This window comes from Pipistrellus kuhlii, unplaced genomic scaffold, assembly GCF_014108245.1.
Source record: "Pipistrellus kuhlii isolate mPipKuh1 unplaced genomic scaffold, mPipKuh1.p scaffold_m20_p_9, whole genome shotgun sequence".
Taxonomy (NCBI): Eukaryota; Metazoa; Chordata; class Mammalia; order Chiroptera; family Vespertilionidae; genus Pipistrellus; species Pipistrellus kuhlii.
In genome coordinates, this window is record NW_023425595.1 from 25,924,500 (window position 1) to 25,942,814 (window position 18,315).

The 18,315-nt window shown below is 49.2% G+C and overlaps 1 protein-coding gene across 10 annotated transcripts in view; it reads right to left on the reverse strand.

Moving 5' to 3' along the window:
* Positions 1-18,315, reverse strand: part of MICAL2 (microtubule associated monooxygenase, calponin and LIM domain containing 2) — a 195,337-nt gene that overhangs the window by 146,489 nt on the left and 30,533 nt on the right. The window lies entirely within an intron of this gene.

The following is an 18,315-nucleotide window of genomic DNA, read 5'->3' on the forward strand; positions in this document are numbered from 1 at the left end:
TAGTTCTAGAAATAGTAACTAGTCAAAGGAAAACAACAGCAACAACAGCAAAAAGACGGGAAAAGACTCTAGATTTCTCACCAGTAAAATTCTATAATTCTTGCTGCAAATTGATTGCCCGATTCAATGTCACCTGGCCACACGACATTAGTACACAGCCCCCCAAAACCCAAGCACATGCTTCCCGAGGTCCCATGACCATGTCACCTATTGCTAGACATCAATCTCTAAGTCTCTTTCATTGGTTACCAGGGGACAGGCCTTTCTCCCCTACAGACAACAGCAACGTCTCAAAACCTCTCTCTGATCTTGGTATCCGCTGGGATCACAGCATCGACCTCCATCCAAGAAGGACAGGGAGGCACGTGGGTCCCCTCCTGTGCAGAGAGGCGCCTGTGCTCTGTAAGCCCAAGCCGCGAGCTCTTTGGGACAAGTGCTCAGGCTGACGGAAGGAAAAATGCGATGGGTGTTCATTCACATCACAAAAATAGCTCGCCTGGGTTTTGGCCATCGTCCTTTCTCTCGGTACCACTCTAACCTCAGGCATTTCTTGGGAAAGTCATTTAAGTTTCAAAGGAACAAAAATAAATTAGAGCTGATTTTCCAAAGCACCAGCTATTTTTCTAGGATCCAAAGCGAGGGCAAGGAGACAAGCAGGGAGGAGCAAGGGTCTTCCCAGCTATTGGGTGGGCTGGAAGGGGCTGTCAATGAGAGGATACAGCACACTGAGCTCCCCCGGAAGGAGGCTTGGTAGGGGGAGGTCAGCAAACACAGCGACAAGGCCCTCAGGCTGGGCGGCTTCCCACTCTCCAGATGGGAACACTATTATGGGTGCATTTGGATTGAAGGCTGGCTTTATAATACTAAAAGCAGAGAGAGACCAGCGTTTATCCTCAGCCTTAGTCCTTTGCTCACTCACTCAGCAACAATTACCAGTGTTTTAGCAAGAGCCATACATCACCCTAGGACAGGGGTGGGGAACATCCAGCCTGTGGGTTGTAGAAGGCCTAAGAAATCTTTTGGTCTGGCCCTGCCAAGGTGTTAGGGGTGAGTTAATTAAAAGTTTGACCAATATAGCAGGCTAATTTTTAAATTGGTCATTTTGTATGGCCCAAGAATGATGTCATAAATATCCAAATGGCCCTTGGCAGGAAAAAGGTTCCCCACCCATGCCCTATGTGCTGGGAATACAGAGAAGGGGGCCTAGTGAGGGAGACAGGCACCTAAAGAGTTGATTACAGCTCTAACCGGTTTGGCTCAGTGGATAGAACGTCAACCTGTGGACTCAAGGGTCCCAGGTTCAATTCTGGTCAGGGCATGTACCTTGGTTGTGGGCACATCCCCAGTAGGTGGTGTGCAGGAGGCAGCCGATTGATGTTTCTCTCATCGATGTTTCTAACCCTCTCTCCCTCTCCCTTCCTCTCTGTAAAAAATCAATAATATATATATTTAAAAAGAGTTGATTACAAGACGATGGACAAGCCCTTGTAGAATATGAAGAGTGCATGCAAGCCCAGAGCAGGAGGTGGCCAGCAGAGCCAGAAGAGCCCTGAGAGGGAAATGCCAACATGCTTTCTAGTTTTCACTTTGAAAACTGGGGAACGTACATTTAGATCCATGCAAACACCACAGAAAGGTGTGACTTTGGAAAGAGCCAGGACAGCTGCAAGAATGACTTCAAGTTCAACTCGCCAGGCGTTCAGGATGTGTAACAAGGGTTGGTGGGGGCGCCCAGACAGATCATGGAGGAGGCTGGCTTCTCCAGTGAGCCCTGGAGTGCAGGAGACGAAGCAGTGGCTGAGGTAAGTTTTAGGGAAGATGAGCGGCCAGAGCGTGGACTGGAGAAGGAGGCAGGGAAGTGGCTGCCCAACTGACAGGAGGAAGGCAGGGGAGAGCGAGGAGACAGCTCACCCGTGAGTCCTGTGTGGCAGCCTGGCTGAGCTCCGCCTGCAGGGAGCAGCTTGCTGGGGACAGACACTCTCCAGACACCAGTCTCCCAGACGCTGACAGGTGAGGGGATAACAGCAATTGAATAGGAGCCCACCTTTTTTTCCCCAAGAGTGCTCCTGCTCTATGCTTGCACCTTGCTTGGCTGAAGGGAGACCAGCACGTTCCCTGATCCAGGCCTCGCCAAGTTCCACTCCTCAGCCAGCCCTCCATCCTCCCTGAGAACGTACCTGGCTGCTCTGGTCCCTGCAGCTCAACAAATCCAACAGACTTGGAAAGCTGGCTCTGAGCATGCCTGGCACTGGTACGATGTTTTGTCCCTCACAGATGCTCTCCCAGCTTCTTTATTGTCCGAGATGCTCACTTTGGCATCGCTCACATAAACGCTGCCTCCTACTGTGTTTCAACTTTTCCCCCGTCCAACACTTGCCACCCAGAGAGCATAAACAGAGAGCAAGGCTCGTTTGCTTTACAGAGAGTATTAATATCCTCAGTCTTTATCTTTGGAACCACTTCTCTGCCTGGCACTGAACAAAAATGCAGCCACTGACTGGCAAACAGAAAAGGACTTGGGTCCTGCAGTCCTTTCTGAGGATGGGTGGCTGGTGCAGAGGAAGCCCCAGGCCCAAGTCCAAAGCTCAGCCTGGCCCCTCACTGCCCACATGGCCTCACACAAGCCACAGAAGTTCTGAGCCTCGGTGGCTCCTGTTGTAAGAGACAGGTGACAGCTGCACCTTGCAGGGCAGCTGGGAAGGGTGGATACATGAGTGACAGTAGAGCCTGGCTCCGGGAGGCACTCGGTAGATGTGGAAATGTGTGCTGTACCCAGGACATGGGGCGAGTTTGCATCAGGGAACTCACCAGTTTGAAAAATGGCTCTGTAAGTCAGTTGTGCAGGTTGCCAGCTCTGCCTCATCTAAAATGGTGAAGTGTGTAGAGGTATCGAGCCAGACCAGACTGCCAGAGAATCATTTACAAACTGGAAGAACCTGTCTCCTCCCAACCCCCTGCGGCCTCCTCTCCTCCCCACAAAAGAATAATGAACAGCTTAATCGCAGGCCTCCAGTAGAAAGAGCCAAAGGTGGTGCTGAGGGCTCTGGGTGGGCGTGGGAGCTCCAGGAACCAGCTCTAATCTAGAGTGTGATAAGGGAGGTGGAGGGAGACGGGCCAGACAGCAGAAGATAAGCGCTGCCTTGGACCGTACCCCACGGCCCGTACCAGGCTCAGACCTGCCTCCCTAATTTCAAGGGTCTAGCCTCAACCTTTAAAACCAGTTAAGTCCAAGACCCTAACAATGACTAATATCCCTGTGGGTAGGCTTCTCACAGAAGAACAGCAGAATATTTAGAGTCTGGCAAACTCGGGTGTGGATCTGGTAATATGTTCTAGCTAGCCATGTGACCAGAGGCGTGTTATCTAATCTATCTCAGCCCGTGTTCTTCGTGTAAAGTGGGGATAACACTCACTCACTCACAGGGCTGTAAGGGTTACATTAGACCATGTATTCTAATGTATTAGATGTATTCAGCACCTGCTAGCTACATGATAACCAGCACTCATTACTATTCTTCAAGTGGCCCCAACCTTATCAAACCAAAATAAAGAGAAAAAGGAACACAATTGGTAACCCCTGGGACTAGCTTCCAAGGTTGAGAAATTATATACTTTAAAATTTTTGCCCTAGTTGGTATGGCTCAGTGGATAGAGGATTGGCCTGCAGACTGAAGAGTCCCAGGTTTGATTCCAGTCAAAGGCACATGCCAGGGTTGCAGGCTCCATCCCCAGTGGAGGGAAGCGGGGGAGAGAGGCTAATCAATGATTCTTTCTCATCAATGATATTTCTATCTCTCTCTTTCTCCTTTCCTCTCTGAAACAAATTCCTCTCTGAATTTCTCTCTCTACAAGTTCAGGCTGTGGGCTTTCAATTCAGTTCAAATCTACTTCCTATCTGTGTCTCCTTGGACACCCAACTCAACTTCTGGGTTGTAAGTTCCCCATATATACAGCGGGGAAACACAGACCAGGAAGTCTGGGTAACACCTGAAAACATCCCTGGTGTGAGGTGGTTATATTAATGAAATAGAAAGGCTGACTCTGAAGGGTTCTGGGAGTCTGTATCTGAGCTTCAAGCCTTTTCTTCCAGAAAATGGAGTGCCATATTTTTGGTGGCTACCCCTCTCCTTCCCCAAAAGGAGAAGGTCAGGGATGAATTAAACCAGAGGATCCTGGGAAATAGCTCTTGTTTAAAGTCTTTCTTGTCAACCACCCCCCAGCTGTTGCCTTTTTGGAGTCTGATATGCAATATAAATAAAACCAGCTACCTCCCAAATATGAAAGGTTCCTGCATTTTTTTCTGGGAAGAAACAAGATGTGATGCTTTAGTTTCCAAGAATAGCCTTGAGCAATTTAGTTTTTGCCAAGTGAAGTCCCTTATTTGTGGTTCTGCCTATGTGACTTCATGAGTCACAAAGCAACTCCCTTTCCCTGCCTCTGGCTGCTACAAAGTAAAACTCGGCGACACACTAGAGATAGGCTTGGCTCGTGGCATCTGGGAGACAACTGCAGGTTCATGCCGAGTCCCTGAGCACCTCTCAAAGTAGGGAAAGAGCCTCCTGGCTAAAGAGCTGCCAGTGCACTCACATTTGGGACTGTCACACCTTCTCCTTGCCTGGGCCTCAGCACCTGCCAAATGGCATCAAATGGTGTTACCAGGTGGTGGGTAAACAGTGGAGTCCTATAACCTTCCCACAGATCAGCCATTTGGCTCAGGAGGAAAGCTCAACCCTCAACCCACTCTCAAGGCTTACAGATAAGATACATTTCCAGATAAATGGGATCTAAAAACTAGCCTCTCTTGCTACTGACACTAACAAACTCCCCAATTCCAACTTATCATCTCCCAGATTTACCTCATCAAGAGGCCGCCGGGCATGGCTGGCTTTCTTAGCAATGAAAGGAGGGTGCTGCTCACCAAGCGGCTGAGAGGACTAGGAACTCTGGTTCTGTGCCTTGAACACAGAAGACCTTCAGTCATGGCTCCCTGGATCCAACACCTGCGGTAAGGCAGAAGCTAGCAGAGCTCCGGCAGTGGGAAACGCTGCCCACACACGCTGCATCCCTGCAGGGCCCAGCACGGGCAGGACACCTGCCTTACAGGTGGCACCTGCAGACATCATCTCAGCTGGCCCAGGGAGGCCTGACTTCCCATCTACGAAGGCACGTGACAACCAACTTGAACCCGAAAGGAGTAACTCCCAGGGTTGGGAAGGGACCCTTTGTCCTACTTGTAATCTCCTTCCAGCCAGGGATCCCCATCTGTCCTTAGTCGCCTACCCCAATGGAGAGCATGCTGCCTCCTGGGGCGGCTGCTCCATCCTTGCCTTTCTGTCTAGAAGAGAGCCTGGGTGAGGTCCCTCTGCCTCTCTAACGGTTCCTCTCTGATCACCCCCTTCCATATGCACTGAACCCAGACCTGCAGAATCTTCTTACACATGCGGTTGGGGACCAAGAGATGAACTGTGAAAGCCCAGACAGGTCCCCAGCCTGCAGCAAGGGCCTCTGTACCACCCTCTGTCTACACGGCACTCTGTCTACACTGCCCCAGGGTAGAGGACTCAGGAAAGAGGCTCCGATTCACTGCAGGCCTGGGCCTCTATGACGTTCCTCCACTGAGAGCCCAGGTGGCCCTTGCCCTTCCAGCCCCAGCCCTCTCCTCCCTCTTTCTCAATAGTGAGTTGACCCCACTGGGCTGGCTTAAAGCGACTTCATACATTCTCCTTCCTCAACTCCACTCATTTCCTGATGGAATCACTCACAGTAACAGAGCCCAAGACCATCTTCAGTCCCCGTAGTGAGAGACACCTGTACGCTGACCAGTCACAGTGCCAGGAGGAAAGGCTAGGCTCTTTCACCTGCAAATCCTAAGGAGTCCTCGCAACAAATCGGTGCAATGGAGTAGGGAGACTCTCTCTCTCTCTCCCTCTCTTTTCCTTTCTCTCTCTCTCTGCCCCTGACCTCTGTTTCTAGTCTGTAAGAAAGGCTCTGGGGATAAAAAAAGTCATCCCAGAACTTGTCCATCTTGCCTTTCTTTAATGCAGGTATAAGTTTGCCATGTATATATGCATGTGTGTGTATATTTGTATTTGTGTATAAGCATGTGTATTTTTGTATATATGTATATGCATGTGTATATTTTATGTGTGTCTGCCGTGTGTACAGGCATGCATGTGTGCATATATAACATGAATGTGTGGGGGCATGTGTATGCATATATGTACATATGTGTGTTCGGTATGTATTTATGCATATATGCATATGTGTATCTAGTTATGTGTGGGTATATGTGCATGTGTGCATGTGTATATATGTGTGCATGTGTGTCCACACGTATTTTAAACATTTTTCCATAAGAATATCTAGCCAGTGCTCCATATTTCCACTTGCACCTCTAGGCCTCTCTTCAAAGAAACTTCTCAGAAAGCCAAAGCCTTTGAGGTGACAGAAGCCTCATGAGGACACTGGCAAGCAGCCTGCTGCCACGCCCTGTCCCAGACCCTTTACATCCATGAGCTCCTTTAAGCACCCATGTTGGACAGAAGAAAAGACAAGTTTACAGAGGTTAGTAACCTCCCCAGCACTCCACAGGTAGCGAGTGGGGATGCTGTGAAATGAACCCAGTTCCATCTCACTCTTAGTCCCGGGTCAACATGAACTATGTAGGTGGACACAGCACGACCTGCCTGCTCTGCACCACTGGGCAAACTCATTGGACTCAGGCCTCAGTCTCTGAAGTTCTTTCAGGCTCCAAGTATCCAAAAATGTCAACGACAGGGCGTAGTTTCATGAGTTATGGTGCACCCAAACAATCCAGTATTAGGCACTCCTTTAGAAATAATATTTATAGGACATCTGATCCATGGGGGAGTGCTCAGGCCCCGGTGCAGAGTGAGAAGCAGGATACAATTCCAGGCTCTCGCTATGACCCAGCTCCATAACGCAACATCCCTGGGAGAACGGAACGAGCTGACCATGCGCAGCCGTTATGTGTGTGAAATGGTATTTCAGAGGATTTCTATTTTTAGCTTTATGCCTTTGTGTAGTTCCCAAATTTCCTAACAGAAGCAGGAATAACTTTTATGACCCTCTCCCCCAAACACATTCCAAGGCCAGAGGTCTTCTCTCCCTGACTGAAGTGAGGGTCTCGGCACAGGAGGTGGGCTTCTGTCTTGTCCTCGGGCCTAGCAGGTGCTCGGCCCTCATGGCCCCACCTCACCAGCAGCTACTCTTCACCTTCAAGAAGCCCCGACGTGTGCTAACTTCATGGATTGGCCTACATTCTTGCAGGTCAGGGATGGGCCCCTGGGGCTGCTCTGCTCTCCGACCACAGGCCCCCCAGGCTAGTGTGGCACACCCCTTTCCAGGGAGCCATGCCGGTGATTGGGAAGATGACTCCTTTGACCCAATCTCAGCTGAATGCTGATACCCTTTGCTAGTGAATCCACAAGAAAGAAACCTGCACACCAGGTTATGGGCCAAGAGGTAACAAAATAACACATCTCAACACACACACTGAGCCCATCCTACCCACAAAACTTAAGTCTATACTGCAAGCGCCCCAAATCATCTTGATCACACAGTAGGTGCCTAGGAAAACTATGGACTTGAACTTCACAGCTCCAGGAGGCCAGCCTATCTCCAAAAGAATGGTGGGAGGTACCCAGAATAAGCAAAGTCATAGGTACAGACAGTGTCCTGTACTTAAATCTACTACAAGTTCTGTGTTGAAATTACATTTTACTTCCCTCCTCCCAGTTCCTAGCACGAGCCCTCTGTATGCAGTGTGTGCTAAATGAAGGAATGGCTGTTCGGTCCCAGGGAACGTACTCATCACTGACATTTAATGAGCATCTATGAAGTCTCAAGCCATGTTTAAAAGCTTTATATGTATTAAGTGAATCACTGTAACAAACCAAGACATTGCTTGATTACTCCTCCCCCTTTTTCAAAGAATTAGAAAAATTAGCAACTCGCCCAAGGTCACATGGCCAGAAGTGGTGAGCCTGTTACTTGAAGCCCCATAAGCCAGAGTTCAGAGGCCACACCCTAAACCACCACACCCATCCTGCTCCCTCGCCAAGAGGATGGCGGGATACAAGTGCTCCCTCGCCCACCATATCAAGGACTTGGTCTCTGGCCTGGACCCTTTAATTCATGAGACTCACCTACCTTTCTTCCATTAAGCTCAGAAGGCTAGGATCTGGAGTAATGAGATTGCGATGCAGTATCAGATGAGGACAGTGGCAACTAAATACGCCAATAACGCTCAGCTGAGAGGTGACTTTCAAGCCTTGGTGGGTGTGGCAGAGACAGGCTAGCTGATCACCGAACACACTGGGCCCTTCTTTGCAGCTGTGTGATCCCCCATGGCCAGGTTCTAGGTAATGGAATGTGAGCAGACGCGACCTTAAACCACTTCTAGGGCCAAATCATGAGACCCTCCCCTGGTCTCCTCTCTGCTCCTTCCACTCGGCCAGGGCACAGCAGCCTTGATACCTCACGCTGAAGATAGCAAAGCCATGAGCAGAAAGGAGCCAGACTCCTGAGAGGAAAGCCCTCTACGGCCAAGAACACCTGAACTTCACATATGTGGAGTCACTTACTTACATGTATGTGGAGTCACTGAGAATCGAGGGTGTATCTGTGAGGCAGGAAACACCACATTGACGGATACAGTGGGTGAATCGTGGGCATACCAATGTGGCCTGTGTCAGAAAGCTCCCTCCAAGAAGGAGGTTGACTACACAGGGATTAACACCCCAAACCACCAGCTCTGTCCTATTCTATCTTCCCTTTGCTTAAGACCTCCATATCCTGGGAAAGTTTGACCCTCAGAAATAAACTTCCCCACCCCTCACCTTAAGCACCACACACACACACACCCCAGGTTGGGAAAGCACATCCCTTTCCTATCTGAAAATGGAATAAGACAGGAGAATAGGACGAAGAGCTTAGGGCCCTCCCTGGGTTTCCATAACTCGCTGAGTCCCTGGACACCTGTGTGGTGAGATGGAAAGAACGTGGACTTATGAGTCACTGAGCACTCCCTGAGCAAGTCATAAACAACAGCGAGTCCTGTGAGGATTAGACAGAGGCGCCTCTCAGGTCAGGCTCTCAGATGTATCGTTGAGTGCCGTTCCGGAACACTGCCCGGGGGACAAGTCCCCCTGCCCTGAGATATCACCGGCTCAGCCGGGGCAGAAATTGGTGCATTTTCACATGGGTGGCAAGGGTGGCTCACTCTCTCCTTGGTCTGCCTTATGCTGACACGGGAAGCTAAGAGCTTACTAGGATTTCCACCAAGTCTTTGCGCAGCATGCACTTACAGGCACGCCCCAGGCAAACCTTTGTATTGGGATGGTGAGACAGCTCCCAATGTGCTGAAATTAGGCCTCAGGGACTCAAACTCTTGTAATTAGTCAGGAGGACAGAGAGGGATGTTGGGGAGGAGGAATAGAAGTCATGGCAAAGTGAACTGGAAAAGGATTTCTCAACGCTGCCACCTGTTCGCTCTGCACACGGCACCACACCCAGGAGCTGGGAAGGCTGCAGAGCAGTGGACCTGGGAACTCACAGCCCAGCTATGTCTCATGTACTTTGTCTTCCAAAAGCACCCCCATTTGGAAGAATTGTGCCAAGTGACCACATTTTTAAAATTTAAGAAACGGGGGACCTGGCAAGATGATGCAGTACACGTAAAGGTTGAGGGTTTAATTCCTGGGCAAGGTTCGTACCAGAGGTAATCGATTGATATCTTTCTCTTCTCTCTCTCTCTTCTCTTCTCTTCTCTTCTCTTCTCTTCTCTTCTCTTCTCTTCTCTTCTCTTCTCTTCTCTTCTCTTCTCTTCTCTTCTCTTCTCTCTCTCTCTCTCTCTCTCTCTCTCTCTCTCTCTCTCTCTCTTTCTCTCTCCTCTTGCTCTAAAATCAACGAACACATCCTCAGGTGAAGATTAAATAAACGAGGGGGGAGGGGACTCATTGCCTGATAAAGATGTAGTTTCTTTCTGATTTGTGAATTTACCAACGTGAAGTCATTTTTAAAAATGTGCACAAATCCAACCACAGTGAGTCATCTTCACCTTGCCTGGAGAAAACAGAACAGTGCTCTGCCGCCTTCTCTTCACAGCCTGGGTTCCCAACAGAGGAGACGAGTCTGCCAACATCCATTTTCTCACCTCCACTGACCCATCAACCCACCACAATCTCGTTTCCACTCACACACAGAGCCCACCCCAGGCATCGTGCCCAAGGTCACCATCAACCCTCTCTGTTGCTAAATCCAGTCATCACTTACAGGACCTTATCTTGTTCTGGTCTCTGCCTATTGTCAGCTTTGGCAAACTTGTCTCTCTCTACCTGCCCCTGAACTGCTGTGTCCCAAGGTTCTGATCTTCACCCTCCTCTCGCTCTCAAGAACCTAAACACTCCTATGGTTCAACCAGCATCTATGTCCTGATGACCCTCCCTCCCCCCTGCCCCAAGCTATCCTTTTGCATACATTTCCCTGCTACATTCCAGGCCCTTATGTCAACTGCCAGTGACATATTTCCTTGACTCTCCTCACACACAGCCCATTTACCTTCTCCCCCACCTGTTCCTCTCCCACACCCTCACCACCTGGTCATACAGGAACAGCACCATCTGCATCCTGATTCTTGAGCCAAACCCGTGGAGACACTTTCTCTGGCCCCTTTCCCTCATCTCACAGAGCCAGCCAGGCAGTCATCAGTGTTGCCTCCTCCGTAGACCCATCCCCTGCCTCCTGCCCCATCCTTCCTTCTTTCTCTCACCTGGAACTCTCAAAATCTCTTACATGCCTTTCCTGCTTCCAAGTCAGCTCCCTCCAATCCACCAGCCTACTCCTTGAGATGCTGCCAGAGAAATCTTCATATCAAAAATGCATACTTGGTCAGGTTCCATTCCTCTTTCACATCTTTCAACAATCTTCAGGGTGGAGTCCAAACATCTCAGTAAAGCAAACAAGACACACCATGACCCACCCCTCACCCCCTTTCCCTGCTCTCCTGACTGCCCTCTGCCCTCTCCCCACTGCGCCGGTGCCTCCTACTCTAGACTTATCAAGCCAGCCGCAGTTCCCTGATAAACCCAACTCCTTCATTTCTCGCTCCCTGTGCCCTCTGTCTAGAATGCCCAACCAGACCCTGTTCACTCAGTGAAATCCTAGTTGACTTTAGAGCTGAAACATCAAAGGCTCAGAATGTCAAGGGTCCTAGTATAGCCTCTGGAGTCAGGCAGACTGGCTGCAAACCTGACCCACCACTTAGTAGTGAGCCTGGACAAGTTACCTAACCTCTTTGAACCTCAGTTTCCTTGTCCATAAAGTGGGGATAATAATAGTTCTGATCCTGTTGGGTTATGTGAAGATGAAGTGCAATGACGCCTGGCTAGGCAGTGTTCTTGGTCGCACTGTTCTTTGAAGCCCCATCTTGGCCTCTCCTCACCCCCTTTTCCCACACTGTATGTACTCTGTGGAGCTACTAATGATGGCTTCATACAGAGTATTGCATTGATTGACTTTGTGGGTCTGCCTGCCTTACCAGACAGTGAGCTTTCTGACGCTAGAGGTTGCATGTCCCAGGGCCTGGCACCTGTGCCTCTCTGGCAATGGCGGATGCTCAAGACTGTGCTTGTATCCACTCCACTTTCCATATCTTGGGCACAGCCTCCACCCTGTGCAGCCCCTATTTCCTTGTCAGGTTCAATTCTCCAAGGTATTTGGGATCCCCTGAGGCTGCCATTCAGTGTTTCACATCCAGTCTCTGCCTTCCCCTTTTACCCCATTCAAATTTTACCCATTTTCTCATGCAAAATCAGGACCCCTAGTAAATTCAAGACCTACTATGTGCTGTCTCCCATATGAACATCACAGTCTATTCAAGGAATCAAATTCAAACTAACGATTGTTGGTAAGAACTATAGTAGGGTACCAAGATGTGTGGGCACAGAGATGGGAGATGGGTGACTTACAGCCTGGACAGCTGCTCATAGAAGAGGTGACACCTGAGCTGGACCTTAAGGAATGAGCTGGAGTTCTCGGGCACAAAGCTTCCCCATCCCTCCTGACCTTTTCTCTCCACACATTCATCTGACTCCTGGAACCTATGACAGAGGTGGCCAATCTGGCTCTATAGCAGATGCACCAGGAAGTGTACAAAGAGATAATTTCCTAGGCCCACTCCCAAACTGAATTTCTGCAGCCTGAGGGCCAAGAAGGAAATGTTTTTGTTTTTGTTTTAACTCCCTATGGAATTCTGTGGACCAGCCAAGCTTGGAAATTTCTCACCACATTCAATTCCATTCGTTGCTTTTACTGAGGACCTATATTGGACCCAGGATGCTGCACGGCATAGCAGGTAGATCCCAGGTGAACAAACTCTATCTCCGCAGCTTCTGAGAAATTGTCATATGGTAGGGAGGCAGAGTTATAACGGGGGGGGGGGGGGGGGGGGTCATATAGGACGTAGGTCATACTATTTGCACTTCATTTAGCCTTAACCCAACTCATTTTTTTGTGCACCAGTCTTGTCTGGACAACTGATATATAAACTTAAAAAGAAGTTTGGTATCTTGTCTTTCCTATTTCCTGAATACTCAGCTCAGTTCTTGGTGAGCAGTTGGTGCTCAACAATATTTAAGATACAAATAATTCAACTTCTTGTACTACATCCCTGTTTTGGCCAATTCACCCACTGACAAGTTGTCTACTGATTTTTATCTTTATAAGTTCAGTGCTGGTGTAGTGTGTGCTCCTAGGAGGTAGTCAATGTTGGTTGGTTGAATGAATGACTGTTTACTGGCAAAAATCTGTTTCAGGAGGAATGGAACAGCTTGTATTGCACCACCTCTGGAGTTCACTTAGGAGACTTCCAAATGTATCCTTTGATTTATAGACCTTTAATTTCAGGATTAATTTCCTGATATGAAATTATACAGGCTTTGCTGTTTATAGCGTCATTAATGTTATTAGCAATGGAAATAACACCCCTGAATCTCCCCAGTCCATGGGCCTCTGCGTGGGGGTTGCCACTGGCAGAAGGGGAGATGCTTATCCATTCCTCCCATTAAGCCGTCCACCCACCCAGCCAGCAGTCCAGCCAGCCACGCCCATCACCTCAGCCTCTACAAGGCCTGTAAACTGCACTCAGCCTTTATGAGCGGGCATGTGCACCTACATGGGCAGGGGAGTCCTGCTTGAGTGAGAAAGCCTCATTTTCAAAGCCTATCCAAGTGTCAGCAAACTTAGGAAGCCAGGACCTCTGATTTCAATGTAAAATCGTCTATTCTGCAGAGAAGCAGCATGACAAAGCAAAAACACCCATCAGGAGGTTCCTAAGAGGCATGGCCATGGGTGGGACATTCAGCCAAGAGGGGGTGAGCAGGGCAAACCAGGAAAGTTGGCAGAATAGGCTCTACCCTGCTTTCACTGGGGCCACATTCCCAGCAGTTTGCTGATGTTATTGTTGTTGTTGTTGGTGGTGGTGGTGGTGGTGGTGGTGGTGTGTGTGTGTGTATGTTTCTTTTAAGCTCCCCAAACAGGACTCAGTCTTGAGGAGGAGACTTTCTGGATGTGCATCAAAGATCGCCTGGCCCTCCCTTGGGGCCCCCACCTAGGAGATGGGATATCTGCAGCTCCCTCTGCACCAAGGGCCCCAGGGTCTTTCCTGGGGTGCATGCGGATCCTGGACAGAATGCGTGGCACTTCGTTTTGCTTCTGCTAGGAAACAGGAGGATGGCCTTGCTGGCTATTTATTTGCTCACTTATTCTTCCCCCAGATTCTGATCTCCACGTGCCAGGCAATGTGCTCAGTGAACACAGTTCAGCGGTTCTCAGCTGCAACTCGGGAATGCACAGGCCAGAGTCCTCCAGGTGAGGAGGGTCTGAGAAAGCTGTCTTCACTTCGCCAGGACCCGCCCTAGGGAATCTCTGCCCCAGTCAAGTACGCTGCTGTCTGGAGGCAGTGCGGAGGGCTGAGCAGAGGAGAGAGGCGGCCCTTTGTGCCACTTCCTTATTGCCCAGAGGAACTAAGGTCTCCTGGAACTGTTTTCCCAAAAGCTCTATGAAGCCAATTAAGATTCCAGACAGTAAATACAGAAAGGTCTCGCTGATAAGACACCGGAGAACCAGTCCCCAAAATATTCCCCTCTGCTGAACTCCTGGGGAGATTACTGGCTTGACAGGTTGCACTTCACATTCCAGGACCAGGCGTATGAGCCTGGGGCTGGGCCGTCCTGGACAGTAGCCTGTGGGCAGTGGCTGCGAGGCTGGCACTGAGGGCCGGTGGACTTGTGTGGGAGGCAGCAGAGGTCTGGTGAGAACCATGCCTGCTCTTCAGCCCACACTCAAAGGCCACGCTCCATGAGCTTAGAGATGCTTGGACAAACACTGCATGCCCGGTCACGACCTTGGCCATTGCTCCATTCAGGGGGTCAAAACCCCCCTCACTGACCCAAACCTCCAAAAAAAGTAGCCATGGGGAAGATGGCTGCCCAAGGTGTAAGCGAGCTGGTGAATTCTCTGAAGGTTAGGGAGGCAGTCTCCACTCTCCGGCCCTCTGGAAAACATTGTGTTGGCGAATGAAGATGCTGCTGCCTCTCTCTCCTCTTGGAGCTTGGGCTTTCGTTCTGGAAAAAAAATGCATTCACTACAATAAGCAGCAGCTGTCCCAGAAAGGATTTTCTCTTTCCTCAAAAAGGGGCTGGAAGAGATGGACTGTGATGCAAGACCTAGAAGCCTCTGACTCTAAGTCACTGTCCAGCTCTTTGACCCCTCCTTTCTGTGAAGGACAGGCTCGACTCAGAGTGCAGTTTCCAAAATTAATTGCCTGGGACAGACCTCAGCAAGGAGTTCATTCAAGGAGAGAGAAAGAAGAAAGAGAGAGAGAGAGAGAGAGAGAGAGAGAGAGAGAGCCCAGCTGGTATAGCTCAGTGGTTGAGCATTGAGCCAGGAACCAAGAGGCCACTGGTTCTATTTCCAGTCAGGGCACATGCCCAGGTTGTGAGCTCAATGCCCTTGGGGGGCATGCAGGAGGCAGCCGATTGATTACACTTCTCTCTCATCATTGATGTTCTCTCTCTCCCTTCCTCTCTCTCTAAAAAAAATAAAAATAAAAATTCAATAAAATATATTAAAAAAGAAAAAGAGAGAGAAAGAGACAAGAATTTCTGGAGGGCTTCTCTCTTCACCATTATCACTCCTCCCACTGTAAAGAGTTGATCTTTTTAAAGATTCTGGCTCACTCTTATGGCACATAATTCACTTCCCGGATACTTTTGCCTTGCAAATATTATCCTTAAAAACAGTTATATCTTTTCGTTGGTCTTTATTTTTAAGTAGCCTTCTCACCCCACACGCCCAGCTCCCACAGAATTATAGCGTGACCCTGTCTGGAACTCAAGCCCCTCCCTGGAGAGACGGTCTGCGCATGAACTCACAAGGGTGTCTGTTATCAGCTTATTTGGCAAGAGGAATCTGAGACATTTTAACTATGAACTGGCAGCATGGTCTGTCCCACTCCAATGCCTCAGCCTCATCAATAAACACTCCCACTGGTACGGGAGACACGCAAAAGGAGCACAAACCGTCTGAAAATGAGCTCAAGATACCTTCCCTTGGGCTCAATAGGAAATGCTGAGCCACGTGGAGTCCTATTGGAAAAAGTGAATGACTTCTGTCTGGTTCAGATGCCATCAACACAGCGAAGGGATGGCCGGCATCTAACCTAAAGAGCCCTCTCTCAGAGCAAGGGACAGCGCCGGCGGCACACACACGGCATACCCTCAGCGTGAGAGTCCCAGCACGAGGCCTGCTTAGCAACAAAGGAGATTTGTATCTTAATGGCAAACCCACAAGAGGCCACTACTGCCAAGGCGGGGCCATCATAGCCTTCGTTTCTGTCTTAAATTAACCTTCCACCCCAAAACATGCCATAAAACAGAATACTGCTGACTCGACAGTGTTATGTCACTAAGTACAAGCCAAACAGCCTGCCCAGGAGAGGCCTGACCTCTCTGTGATGCTGCACCCAGCTTTTATTAGGCCTCAGTAAACAGGAGGTGGGAGCAGCTGGGGCCCGGCTCACACCTAAGACAATCAAGCTCAGGGTCAAAGAGAGGAGTGAAACATGTGGTGGCTGAACCCACGTGAGGAGGCGACTTGTCAATACTTCATGGGATGTTTGTAACTCCCCTGGGTGGGAATCAGGAGATGGATTGTCACCTCAGAGCCACCACTAGCCTGCTCTATGGTTTGGTTAAGTCATATCTATGGGCCTCGGTTTCCTCACCCATAAAATAAGAGAGTGAGATCAGATGAGTTCTTTCCAGCTTTCATCACACGTCTTGGAGACAGATGTACCTTTCCTTCCCCAACTCCTTCCTTCCCTCTCTGTTAGTTGTGAGACAGATTTTTGGCTCTCACTGAGCAGCCTCTACCAACACTGTGGCCTTTATTACTCCAGTGTCTGGTCATCCCTGAGCACAGAGCCTGGCCAGGGAAGAAGAGGATAAACTTTGGGCCAGATTCTTAAGAATTTAATTAGTACTCTCTGGTCAAGTGATTCAGAGTCCAAGAGCTTGGATAGATATACCAATGTGGACAAAAAAAAAAAAAGGTGTGTGGGGTGTTCCCTAGAGAAAGTAACCTTACAGGGGTGATCTGATTATAAATTCCTAATAGGGCAGGTCAGGGGAGTAGTCATGCCCCAGGCATAGAACTTCTTTAGTAAAAGGCTTATCCTTGCCTTCAGCAAGCCTCATCCACTGTTTCTGTGAATCCAAAGCAACACCTTTGAAATGCTCCTTCTCAGACCCGCCCTTGTAAAGCATAACCACCCACAAGAGAGCACATCATCTTTCTTAACCCTCCTGTAATCCCACCCCTCCCCCACCCCGCCTGGCTTTCTCCCACTTTCCTGTGATATTGCTTATGTTCCCTCCATGATTCCAAATGCATAAAAGAAGCTGCAATCTGTCATTTCCTCCTGGAAGCATTTATCTCAATCTGCTGAGATCTTGCTTCCAGGCGTAATCCTCTGTTTGGCTCAAATAAATTTTTATGATAATTCTCTACAGTTTGGACGTTCACACATCAATACCAACAACCCCTAATCACTGGCTGGCTTCTTCCCACCCAAGGATTTTCCCCACTTCCTTCCTATGCCAATCCATACACCACAGGTCCCCAACACTCTCCCCAAATCTAGCCAAACACTAGACCTTCCCCCAAGCTGCTGGGCGGAGACCAGGGCAGCAAAGGCAGTTCTTATCTGCATGCTGGCTTATCTGAGGGGTGGGGCAGAAGTGGCAAAGCTACAAAGACCAGGAGAAAAGTGCTTACAGAAGCAAGCTCTGGCCACGTGAGGAGGAGGAGACAGGAAGGAAAAGACAGACAGAGTGAGCTCCGGCAACCACAGAAGTCTAAGAGGCTCCTTTAAAAGGCCACAACCCTCAATGCCCCCCTTGTTTCCTCAATAAGAAATCTGGGGACAGGTAAAATTCAGTGACTGGCCCAAGGTCATGCTGCTAAGCTGTGAACAACCAATGCTAGAATATGGGTCTCTGGTCTCAGCCAACTCTTTATTTTCCATTCCACTCAGTTGACCTCAAGAATCTATTTAGATTGGATCCTCTGCAGATTCTGTGCAACATGACCCAAGCCTCACTTAGGGAAAGAACAGGCCCATCTGATATTTTGATAACTGCCTCCCGTACCCTATGCATTCCTTCCCAAATTGACATGGCCCACTTGTTCTTTCTTCAGCCCTCACCACAAAATCTTGGGGAGTTCAGAGGTCAGTGAGAAGGCAAGGCTAGGTCTTCCTAACCTTACAAAACCCTAAATATCCGAGAGAACCCACAGGATCCTCTTCCTCCAGCAGAAGGCTGCTGGGGAAGACAGACAGGAGGGGATCAAATGAACCCACTGGATGTCTGACCTGAGTAGGCCAAGAGTATCCATTGTGGGCAGTTAGATGGGTCATCTGAAGGTTTATAACAACAAGCAATAGGATCTGCCTTTCAAAGATCCCTGTTGGATGGGTCATCTCAGCATCAGGAGCAGACAGCTCTGAGTAAAAGATTCAAGGCATTAATTATTTAGTGTGCATGACCCAGTTCTGGGAGGTGAGGCTGGGTGAGAAGAGAACTCACCAGTTCCTTATCGTGGCAAGAAATTCAAATACTTCACAGAGTAGTGTTCCCTTGCTGCCAAAGAGGATCCATTTATGGGTAAGTGTGGAAAAAAAAAAAAAAAAGAAAGAAAAGAAAAAGAAAAAAAGAAAGAAAGATAAAAGAA